Genomic DNA, 12,739 nt, shown 5'->3' with positions numbered 1-12,739 from the left:
CATTGGTTAGGAGAAGTGCAGTGAAGATTTTCAGAACTTTATCTCCAAGCGTTAATTCACTTCAAAGCTGTAAAGCTGAAAAACATCAAAAAACGCTCAATAAAATTTGTTTTAATTTTTTTTAATGTTCTGTTGTGAATTAACTATTAAAGATAAAGTTCTGAAAATCTTTACTGCACTTCTCCTAACCAAGGTGAATCTAACAAGACCCCAAACAATGAAATCCGCTCTCCGGTTTCGGAGATCTATCTCACTAAATAAAAATGAAAATGACTTTTTGTTGGGCTGTTCACACCAATATTTTTCTGGATTCAAATTGTTATACCGCTTGGGTGTGATATCAGTTAATAAATTTCTAAAAATTAAAAATCAAGAAAGTTTACGTGTCGATACCTGACTTGGCAAGCGTTTTTTAAGTTGTAAATATTTTTTTGCTACAAATTAATAAAATATGAGTTTTAATAAAAACGCATAGTCTCCATTAGTTGATGAAAAGTTAAACTAGAAAAAAAAAATATCAAAATATTTAATAACAAATGAAATTAACTGCAGATTTTGTGTTTAGGATTTTTTGTATCAGATTTATTGTCCGTCGGATAGTCTTAGGTTGGTTATTTTGTCCATGGATTTTTTGTCTTAGAATCAGCGGAAGTGCTAATTCCACTCCAGCAGTTTGATTCAACATTAGATAATAATAATTTTTTGATTAAAAAACGTATGAAACACTAAGAATGAATTAATTAATTCGTTGTTGATTTAATCTTTAAATATAGAGAATATTACGTAAAATTACTAAAATAGTAATTATATGCGAATTACGCATAGGTATTTTAGATACGATCTGACGTCAAAGCGATTGTTGCCTATTTATCATATTATATACTATAAGGCATGTTAATGTGTATAAAAATGTTAGAATTTCCAGATGAATACGGAGTTTATATTAACAAACAAAGTGGATTAAAACAATATTTTTTTATATATATATAATATGATGTTCTTATGTTAATGAATGATTTTAATAATATTGTTAGTTAATATCAAGGCTGGGCAAGTTAATGATTTTTTTAAACTCAGTTAAGTTAAGTTAATATGCACCAATAACAAAAAGTTAAAAATTAAATGTTAATTTAACTATAGGTTAACTCAGTTAAGTTAAAAGTTAATACACATTTTTTGTTAACTTTTTATTAAGTTTAAAAAAAGTTAATTTGTTTATACAACGCTAACGTACTTAATTTTTTTCCAACCCAAAACTAAATTATAGGATATAGTGTTATTACTTTATACAGATTTCCATATAAGTAAGATTCGAATGATATAAATTTTTAACTTTAAACAATTTACAATACATATTTTTTGACATGAAAACGAAATAGATTGAAATAGTGAAATATTATAAAATTAAAAACAAAATAAATTAACTTAACTTACTTTTTAAAATGAAAAATTAACTCGTTAATTTCACGTTAATTAAGAAAGAAATTTAATAAGTTAACAGTTAAGTTAATGAAAAGCCAAAAGTAACTAGTTAAGTTAAAAAGTTAAAATAAAATTAACTTTTTAACTTAACTTTAACTTTTTAACTCGTTAATGCCCAGCCTTGGTTAATATTGTATTATTATGTTAATGTGTTCTTGTAATATCTTATCCATTATTACTAGGCATATACCTAAGTGAGTACTTTGTTAAAACAAATATCAAAACAGTAGGTACCAGTTATATTTACAAAAAAGTGTTTTAAAATAAGAAACCAATACTCACGTATTATTAGTATTATAACAGTTTTTATTTTGTAATAACAAATCTTAAAAATTGAAATTTATTAGGATACCTAGTAGCTGCAGAGTATAAATGAACTTCGCTTCGAGGAATTTCCTTGATCGGGAATATACCCAGTGCTCGGAAAGTTCCCTTAAAAAAAGGAATTAGTTTAAGCTTACATACATCTTGTTAAAAAGGAACTAAATCGTTTCTCGTTCATGGCTTGAATAAAGGAATATATCAATATAGTTAAGGAATTAAAATTTTTCCCGAATCGCTAAGACACTCATATCCCGAGATATTGCTTGTATAAATAACGCATTATAATTATGTAATTGTCCAATTGTAGGTAAATTTGAAGACAATGTTAATTGAAGAAATTTAATAAACCATAATTATATTATTATGATAATTTCTATTGAATAAAATTCAAAACACGGTAAAAAATATGTAATCATCGATATATTTAACAAAAAAAAAATTTATATTTATTTGTTAACTGACGGCAGAGGCTCATAACAAAGAACACTCTATCGAGTAAGAAATGCACGGCCATAGACGCCGAAATAATTCAATAGAATAAAATAATGACGAATAGCATGCATTACTCGGTATTAAAAAAACTATTAATACTACGAAAGGAAGGGTAAATGAAATATTTAAATCAGCACACATATACACGCATTATCATATGATATTAATATATTGTATAATGTATATTTAATATTTATATAATATAATCGACACAGGTAAAATACCAAAACAAATCATACAATATTCGATAACTTAATTAACAACGTAGAAAAATGCATTCCACCAAATTAGGATAATATAACAATTATGTACTAAAAGGATCTTTTCCGTTATACTTACACTTACCACGTCAGTAACGCCCGCGTTGCCACTTGCTCGGCGGTTACCCTGTGACCAACTTTAGGTGGTGTTTCATAGCAATTCGAGGGATATTTTCGATTTTTTTCCAAGTGCGAGTAGCAAAGCGGGAATCACTGACGTTCCCCCAAAAAAGGGGTGTCCCGTAAAGTAGAAAATGGTATATGAATAACGATAAAATCCTAATAAAATGACAGTTCGTATAATTTTAATCATAGTTAATAAGTACAATGTAACTAGGTGCTTCGATAGTAAAATTGATATATAAAGAATATGTAAAGATATAAAAAGGGTCAGTGTGGTTATAATGTGACTCGATCGATCACCACTGAATGACAGTGTTTAATAAAAGTGCTTTTAATATTATGTATTCGTTTATTCATGTACGTCTGAAATAATCGGCGTCTACGACAGTATATGTTTAAAGTTTAAACAAGACAATATGGTTGGCATACACAAAAAAACAATTAATCACATAGAGTAGATAGGTATAAATTATAAAATGTAAAATACATATAATAATCAACACAAATAAATTTCAGTATTTGATTTGAAATGGTAGATTATAGTTATACCACATAATATACTAATTTGTACTTAATATAATGTAATAATGCAATTTATATTATATCAAGGGACGTTTTTCCATCCCAACAAACATAACTTATTGATAAGTATGAGACAATATTTTCTGTTACATTTTAATATCCATGACCGAGGTTATAATAAAATTAATAATTCCCAAATAATATATTTTATTTTATAAGACGGCGTACTGTATATGTAATTTTCATACATGTCGGAACAATAAAATTAATATTGTGGACATTTTTATACTCGTGATTATAGGTAATTAATTCTTGTTTATAAATTATAAAAACACTTGATAATTCAATATAGGTACCTTCTATTTTAAATAGCTATTTAATCAAAAGTAAAACAACAGTTAAATATCTAAAGAAATTTGTAATTCATATAAGATTTTATTTCACTTTTCATTCGATTTTTATCTGGCACTAAAAATGTTTTTAGAATATTAATCCTTTAGTACACATTTCTTAAGACACCATAATAAAATTTAGGAGTTATGTGTTTTTGGATATTGTATACAAAATGTTTGTAAGTTTAGGCTTAATATATTATATTTGAATTATGTATTACACTATTACATTATATTTAATACATAGTTTCTGGTAGAAAACTGGATATATATTTTGCAATTGACAACCAAAATTAAAAAATCTGCACTTTTCAGAATAATTAGGAAAAACTAAAAAAATTACTAAAAACCAGTAATATTTCCGCAACATCAGTTTTGACAAAATCGATTTCGTTTTTGTGTTATAATATGAAAATAAATAACCGCAAAAGCCATTTTATTTTTACTAAATATTTATATTAAACATTTCTAGACATATAATATTATTATTATAATTTTTAAAAAACTTTTTAGATATTTATAGACATTTTAAACTTTTAACTTGTTCGATTTATGTTAATAATATTTTTGTTTCTAGATCATAAAGCTTGTTGTTTTTACAGCAATTTTTAATTATAAATTTATATAATTTTTCCGAGACCGCTGACATGGTTATGTTCTGTTCCGTCAAGTCTATTTCCCCTCAATCCCCACATCACGTGGCGAGCATGTTTGGTTGAAAAATATTGTTTCTATCGACTTGAATACTACCATGGCTGACTTAGCTTTAACCAATTGGTCCATAGCAGGCGAAGCCTTTCGACGTAGTCAAGACCAAATCAACATCTCAAGCCTCGTCTCATGACAAATTTTGTAACGTATGCTCTTCTCTCTGCCTATCCCCTCTGTGCGACGCAAGCCACACGTTTGTTTTTTTTATAATATTATATTTATAGGAATCTGAAAATCATCCAGCTTTGCTCTCTCTCTCTCTCCTAAGAATGGAAATATTAAATTCATAATATTGGTATTATCATCAAAATGACGTTCCCAGTAACCCCGAGGTCAGTGGTGCATTGAAAATATTACGCTCAATGTTATCATTATTATTACTATTATCATATTATATATGATATATATATATATATGCGGACCAGTGGCGTGGCGAGGTGGTTTTTTTTGAGCCGCGGCTCCGTTGATTTTTAGGGGTGGTGGTGGTGGTGGTGATGCCCAGGCGCGGACTGGCTGGGATGCTACAGTATCTCTTGCCCTAAAATATATTTTCCTAATATTATTTATTATATATTTAAAGACTTTAGACACCTAATGAACAGCAGATCGTTACCAACTTACGATTATTAGTAATCTATAATATTGTACAATTTTGATTAAAAGTTTATTGTAACTTGGTAATTTACGTTTTTAACGTATATTCAGTATTTTTTTAAAATTAAATAAAATATATTAATATTTTATAAATAATCTACATGTTTTAAATTTGCCCCAACAATCTTAGATTCTTGGTGGAGCAGAGAATGTATTGATTTTACAATGATGTGTGTTTTTTTTTATTTTTTTTTTTATTTTTTTTATTTTTTTTTTATTTTTGTGTCTGTCATCACCTTTTAGGACAGTAAAAATGCTTAGATTTTCTTCAACAGTATCTTTTCTTATAGGAAACTAGGAAAGTGAATCTAGTTGGTACTTTGGAAGGTCAAAATTAAAAATTTCTCAGTAGTTTTTAAAAGCGACGTGAAAAACAAAAGAAAAATTAAAGAAAAATGGAAATTTTTACGCAAAATCTGTTTTTGAGAAAATCGATTTTGGTTTTTGGTGCAACTTTAAAACAAATAACCGTAGGTACATCACATTTTGACTGAATGTTTATATTAGAATTTTCTATACACCATAACGTTTCCAAATATTTTGACTTATTTTGAGCTGTTTACGGACATTTTCAGTTTCCATTTTTTTTAGTTTTTTTTTACTATAAATATCAATAAAATTTTATTTGTTGGGTAAAAAAGCCTGATGGTGCCGGTGGTGGTAGATTTATTAAATGTATTGCTTCTAAATTATGAACACACGAGTTGACATATCAGCAAGTTTATTTCTAATAATATGGATAAAATTGGAAATTACCATTATAAATCAAATGTTTATATTAATGTTTTTTTCTTCACAAGATGACAAGATGACGTGTTAAAGAAGCTTTTGTTTAAATATTGTTATAAATTATATTTAATTAAAATGAATACTATTTTCTTTATAGTATTTAAAATGTTCTTAAAATGTTTTTATTTTATCCAATTTGTATGTTTTCTACATGGTATTTGTTGCGAGCGAAGCGAGCAATTTTGGCATACAACCTGTTTTGAGGGGTGGATGGGTGGGTGGATGGAATAAATATATTTGGCTCCTTCAATTAAAATTGTTCACCACGCCACTGATGGGAACCCAACAGAGCCGTGACTCCAGCCACATCCACCAAAGATATTTAATATTTATCTACCCCATCCATTCTTCATATATATTGTAAAATATTTTCCATGTTGCCCATAGTCATTCCGATAATCGTTTAAAAGTATAATTTAAATATTCATATATTGTTATTTATTTGCCATGTTGCCAAGTAATTATCATCACTATGATGGGTTATTGAATATTATAATTTGTATGATTGTTTTATCTCTCTTAATTATATATCTATATATTATAAATCTTTCATTGCCTAAAAAATTTTTAAAAACCTCCCCCAAAAATTATTATTTATTTTTTATAATGCCATGCAAAATATACTGTAAATTTATTACCCAAAAATCACTCTCTTTATTATTTTACGAAGCATCACCTCTTAATCTGGCAAACATTACCTTAATCATGATTAATTAGTATTTTAATATGTGTTGTAACAAAAATCTGGGAGCTCGGTCGAGTTCTTTCATTGGAATCACGCTGCTCGGCGCACAGGTCACCTTGTGAGTGTCCCTCTCACAGAGTGGGCGTGGAGTAAACCCCTTAAAAGGCTGACATTTCACAATACTATGTGATGTTTTTGGCCAAAACAAGTTTAACCTACCGTATTAATAATAGTAAATTAAATTACATATAGTCATATAAATATATGATACAACATTTCTTTAGAAATAGAAACTGATTATCAGTCTTCACTAAAAATAAATTTTTCGTATATAATAATTTATCATTGAATTCAAATTCAACACATCCGTAATCCGTTACAGTCACCTATTCAATGACGAGGTAGCAGAACAAGTTCTCTGGTTTTTTTTAAAGAATTTTTTAGCTTTTAATTGTTTTTGTTTCCAATAACCTACGTCCTACATGCTACGATCTAGTCCTATTTGTGAGTTGTATGTTTGATACGTAGGATTGAAGTAAATAGTTTTATGGTTGATTGAATTTACCATATTAGGTAGGTATACTGTTGTTAATGGATTGGTTATTATTTTAACAATTTTACTTATCTTAGTTAAGTCTTAAAATAATATATCTGAAATAGAAAGGAGCATTTTGTGGGTGTGAATGTGTGTGTGTGGGGGGGGGGGGGGGGGTTATATGATGGGGTTTAAGGGTATATTCATAGCACAAAAGTTGTGATTATTAAATAAAATAACTCCCTAACTAGGGAAATCTGACTTTCGGAAATTCGCGGTAACATATAGGTAATCGACATTTCTATAAATTGTTGTTTATTACTCCCATTATAAGTGACAAGTTTCTACAACAAAATAACAAGTGCTTCACCTATAATCGTGGTTATTTTAAAGGTAAAATAATGTATATAATAATGTTTATCAATAAAGACAACAGTACAACCCACATGAAATTTAATTCGATTTTGAAAAGATTTTTTTCTAGTTAAAAAAACATGAAATTGAGATTTAAATAATAATTTTTTTTAAATTTTATTTAAAAAAGTTTTATGAATGGTCACAATATTTGTATACTGTAGAATGTGTAGAAGAAGAATTGTGTTTTCTTTTAAACTTGTTTGGTGACACTGCATTAAGTTTATGTTATTTTAGTTTGATTAAATTTAATATTTTACTGGTAAGATTAAAATAAATGGAAATCAAAATTTTAGCGTTTGTTGTGATTTCACTTATTATACACATTACACATTATAATAGAAATCTGCTAGCGGTGGTCATAAAACATCTATTCTTGTTGTATGTTGGTTCCACGTCAGTCGGAACTTGGGAAGCTAGCATGAGTTTGAATAAAATACAATCATGCCATTCACTGGAATTGGTCAGGTACCTAACTATTTCGATTAATTTACACTAATTTATTATAATTGTTCATAAATGTTTAATTAAATTTCTATACAGGGTGATATAATTCAGTCATTTTAAGTAGGAATAATTTTGTCAGGTTTTTGGTCTAAATTGATTTAAATAAATTTCTCATCATAACAAAATATTTTATTTTAATAAATGCAATGACATGTCACATGGGCTTGAGTGTGCACTTTTCCTAGAGTGTAATATCTCAAATGTTATGTCTGCCGTATTTATTTCGTAATTTGAACCATTCACAGGATAAATAAAAAGTACATTTTTGGTATCATTTTAACAATGGAACACACTGTTTAGGTCTCTAATCTCAATAATATAAAGGCAGACGTCATGTCATAATATTTGTTTCCGTCGTGAATGCGCACATCATTATTATTAGCTAGTATTGCTTATTCCTTGTACCACACCGTATTTATTTTTGTGTAGGCAAGCAAACGTACATTATTGTCTTTATTATACTAAATAATAATAATATCATACAGTGTGATATACACATGACATACACTATACAGTATTACCTGTAATAATTTGATCTACAATAATAATTGGAAATATCTGATTAATTCTCGTATAGAATAATTAAACAAATTACAACCTCCTAAGTATAGATATTATGTTTCTTTTCTTTCCAATCCAAAGTAATCAATTTAAGACACGATTCGTCTAATATGAATTATAAGGTTTTTTTTTTCTTATGTCTACAATTGTTATTACTAAGTTTTCTAATCATATCAACCAAAAAATATACATATTTCTCAGATTTTGGGTTTTCAATATAGCCACGCATATACAAGCATTCACTATGCAATCTTCGAGTGTGACGAGTTGGCGTTACTGGTGGACTAGATGTCAAAGTTCAGTAAACGAATATCAACAAATTTTTTTTTCATCAATTATTGATTTTATTCAATGGCGAGCCTTGAGTCTCCAGATCGGGAAACTAATAAAACTAAAAATTAATAAATAAATCAGGCACAATGACAATATTAATTATTATTGATATTTACTACTCATATTATTTAGGCAACGAGTTTTCGGCGGTCGATGACGTGACGTTGATAATTGAGTCAATAACTATTAAGAGGACGTCACACCATGCGTGGAAGATATCTCTGTTTTACAAAATATGTAAATTACATCATAGAAAAAACTGTTTTGGGTGGGACAATTTTACTAACTCTGTATCAATAGTAGAATTTCCAAAATTCCTTTATCTGTGTCGTGGTGTTTTTATTATTTGGATAACATTAATACATTTAAAGTTATACGTTTGAGAACATTAGGTTTTTTTTAATTTAACTATTAAAAATGATTGGTTAGTGACTTAGTGTTATCAACAAAATGAAAACACTACGACGAAGATAAAGCTCTTCTTGTGTGTTGTAAAATTTTGGTAATTCTACTATAATACAGAGTTAGTAAAATTGTCTCACGCAAAACAAGTACATTTTTAAGATGGTGACAATTGACAACACGTCATGTGGGTGTGACGTCCCGACTAAGGACGGGACTATGTCGCAATGCGTAACGATAACCCACACCTGTATTACAAATCCCAGTGCACACTTCGCTTGGCAGATTGAGACAAATTCGACAATATCTCACATTTTATAACGGATTTGGATATTTATTGGATTGACCAGCTATATCGTTCTCGTCCCGCAACTAGTCTATTCTAAGAATACTATAATAAAAATAAAAATAAGTATTTAAATGTATATAATAATAAACTATATAATTAATAAATTTTATTTTATTCAAATGTAACAAACTCAATTATTATTCGTCCGTATTTTAGTGGATGGACGTTGTCACATTAATACATTATCTTCTATGACGCTTCGCCACTGTAGATTTAAATAATATATTATGTTATTTTATAGGTGCCCATTAATGTAGTAGATATAATAATTTGAAAATTTGAATTTATAAAAGATTGTTGGTATTTAGGTATATTGTTTGATAGAGTAAAAATAGCAAAAAATTAAATCTGTAAAAACTTAAATAAATTATTTTAAACAAAATATATTGTCATTCCTTTCAACTTGTAATTTATTTCATTCGATATTTATAGTTTGGTTGTTGTGAAATCTTATATGATTTTATTATTTTTATAACGATATTAATCGTATTAAAAATTGTTATTCTAGTTCCGAAGAATCAAATTAAACTTTTACTACATTATTAATAACATTTAAAATAAAAATTGAAATGTTGTGTGTATACTTATAAACTTTACTTTTTAAAATTTTATATTGTACTGGAATTTAAATAAATAATATCAATTCAATAGATGTTACCTTAACAAATATACATTTAATCAAAAGGGAAATAACGAGCCTTTTAATTTAAAGTTTTTATTAATAAATAAATATTATAATAAATACAAGTGGTTCAAATAATTTTTGAAAACAAAAATGGTATTTGTGCAGAATAAACTAAAGTTGATTGATATTAAAAATAAAGTGTTACTTAATCCGACTTCTTACGAGACAAATAATTATTGAGTTGACGAAAATCCAAAGTTCATTATTGGTGTTTTTTTTATAAAACTATTATACGACTACCTAGTTGATAAATGATTAGAGCTTATTGAAGTGAACAATAATAATTATCTGAAAATAATTAATACATAGAGTACCTATTGCGATAATATTGTAATAAAGAATTTTAAAATCTGGTATGTACCTCCATAATCGAATTGGAATGCTGAAGGCGGGATAGTTTCTATATGTGGACCATACCTAATAATATTAATATAATCCGTCGATTTTCCGATCGTGTACGTATATTTAGGCGAAATATCAGCTGTCCACATGAGTATTATAAAATATAAGAAAGCAACTATAGTGGGGGTGAGGGAGTAGACTGATGGAGTCAAAAACAACGGTAATTGTCGCCATCACCATCCAACGGATTTTCGATCCGACAGCAACCGTGATGCTATAGTCGGTGTTATTCTCGAGTCACGTATGGTAGTTAAATGTTAATGCCACGCTGCAGCCTAGAAATCGTCTCACATAAATATATAACATATTATATTATATTATTGTGTTTTATTCTAACCACTATAATATTATAGGTACCGCCTGATTGATAGTGGCGGCGGCGCACGATTTCGTCGAATTCCGTGAAACGGGCGTTTAACATTATAGCGATTTTGTTAATAGGTTTTTCTTTTTCACTCGGCGGACCGCGTGGACTAGTTAACTAAGCTACTAGCTAGTTAAGTCCATATTATAAAGGTGCCTTCACACTGAATCGTTTCGTCGTGGCTTTCTGTGCAAACTCGATAATACGATGTTACCTTTCGGTCCGTATAAATTAGGAATTTTTCTCCCTAATATATACATATACCTATTACTTTTAAGAAACAATTTTTATAATAAATGACAATCAAAATATTTACATCTTCTTCCTGGATTGGGACTCAGAAAGCTCTTTGTTTATACTATTTTATTTGGCGCGGTAGAGGATAGATCACTTTTGAATTTCCATATTCAATAGTTAATATAACTAAAGTATTTATATGCTAATATGATAATATTATAAACTACCTATGGTAACAAATCACAAATATTAATAATGTAATAATATAACTTATAATATTTATTGAAGGAAATAAGTGTGAATGACTGTTTGTGGATTGTCAAAGGTGTTATGAGAGGATTAAAACAATAATGAACATTAAAAAAAAAAACATTGCCGGCCCATCAAAATCAGCAACTCGTGGTAACATACCCCGCTAAATACGGTTTTTTTTTACCTAACAGTTCAATATATAATTTTATCTTGAACAGCACGATGCGGTGTGAAGGCACTTTTAACTTATACCTTAAGAAACAGGTTCGTTTGTTATATAGGTATAGGTACCTTTATTTTGTACCTGTGACGTGGCCAGAATTTTGCTTTAGTGGTGAGGGGTGATAATATGTCATTTAGGGAAGGCTTAACTGGGATTCCTCATAAGTTTAGTATGCTGATGATGCAGTGAGTAGATAAAACGTTTTAGGCTCTTGCAGCAATTGCAACCTTAATAACATTAATAAAAATAAAAATGTTAACACGTCATAGTTGGCTTATGTATATGTTGATAAAACACTGTAAGCATTTTTTAATTTTCTTGAAATTTCAGGATGGGCACGCCACTGATTTATGATTTCTTACGGCACGTGAATCGTATTCGGATCAAACGTATTGACAGATTTCCTAGCATTTGACAGCATATTTTGACCTTTTATATATAATAATACTATAATATTACAAACACGTACCAACTTCAAGTATGTACATCTTACCTATCCAACTAATCATACAGCCACATCTAGTTGAGAATATGGCCTCCAAATATTTTCATACCTCTCCAAAATATATTATATTATTGGATAAGACACGAAAAATATTTCTTAAATTAAGCATATAAAAGATTGGCTAAAGATGATGCTGCAAAGCCTGTACTTATTAAATTTGGCAATTGCAGTTCAATATTGGAAGAGATGGAATCTATTTATCAAAAAACCAAGATTGTCTGAAAGTTGGAAACTATTTTATAAAATGTAGGTTAGGTTAGATTAGGTTAGTTTATACTTTTTACAAATTATTAATATTGATAGATTAATATTAACGACTATAATTTTCAAAATCACCATAGGTCCCATATCTTATAAACCTATTACTACGGATCTTTTATCCTTAGAACACAAAGTTAAATAAATCAAAAACTACTCGAATTTTGATATTGATACGTCAAAAAATTCAGAAAAATTATCTACTTCATATTTATAGTATAATAGGGGTTTTCTCATAAAACAGAAGTTTGCACGACCACAAAACGCTTTTTAAATAT

The sequence above is a fragment of the Metopolophium dirhodum genome, chromosome 1 (genome assembly GCF_019925205.1).
Source record: "Metopolophium dirhodum isolate CAU chromosome 1, ASM1992520v1, whole genome shotgun sequence".
NCBI lineage: Eukaryota > Metazoa > Arthropoda > Insecta > Hemiptera > Aphididae > Metopolophium > Metopolophium dirhodum.
Note: the sequence above shows the minus strand (reverse complement) of the source record.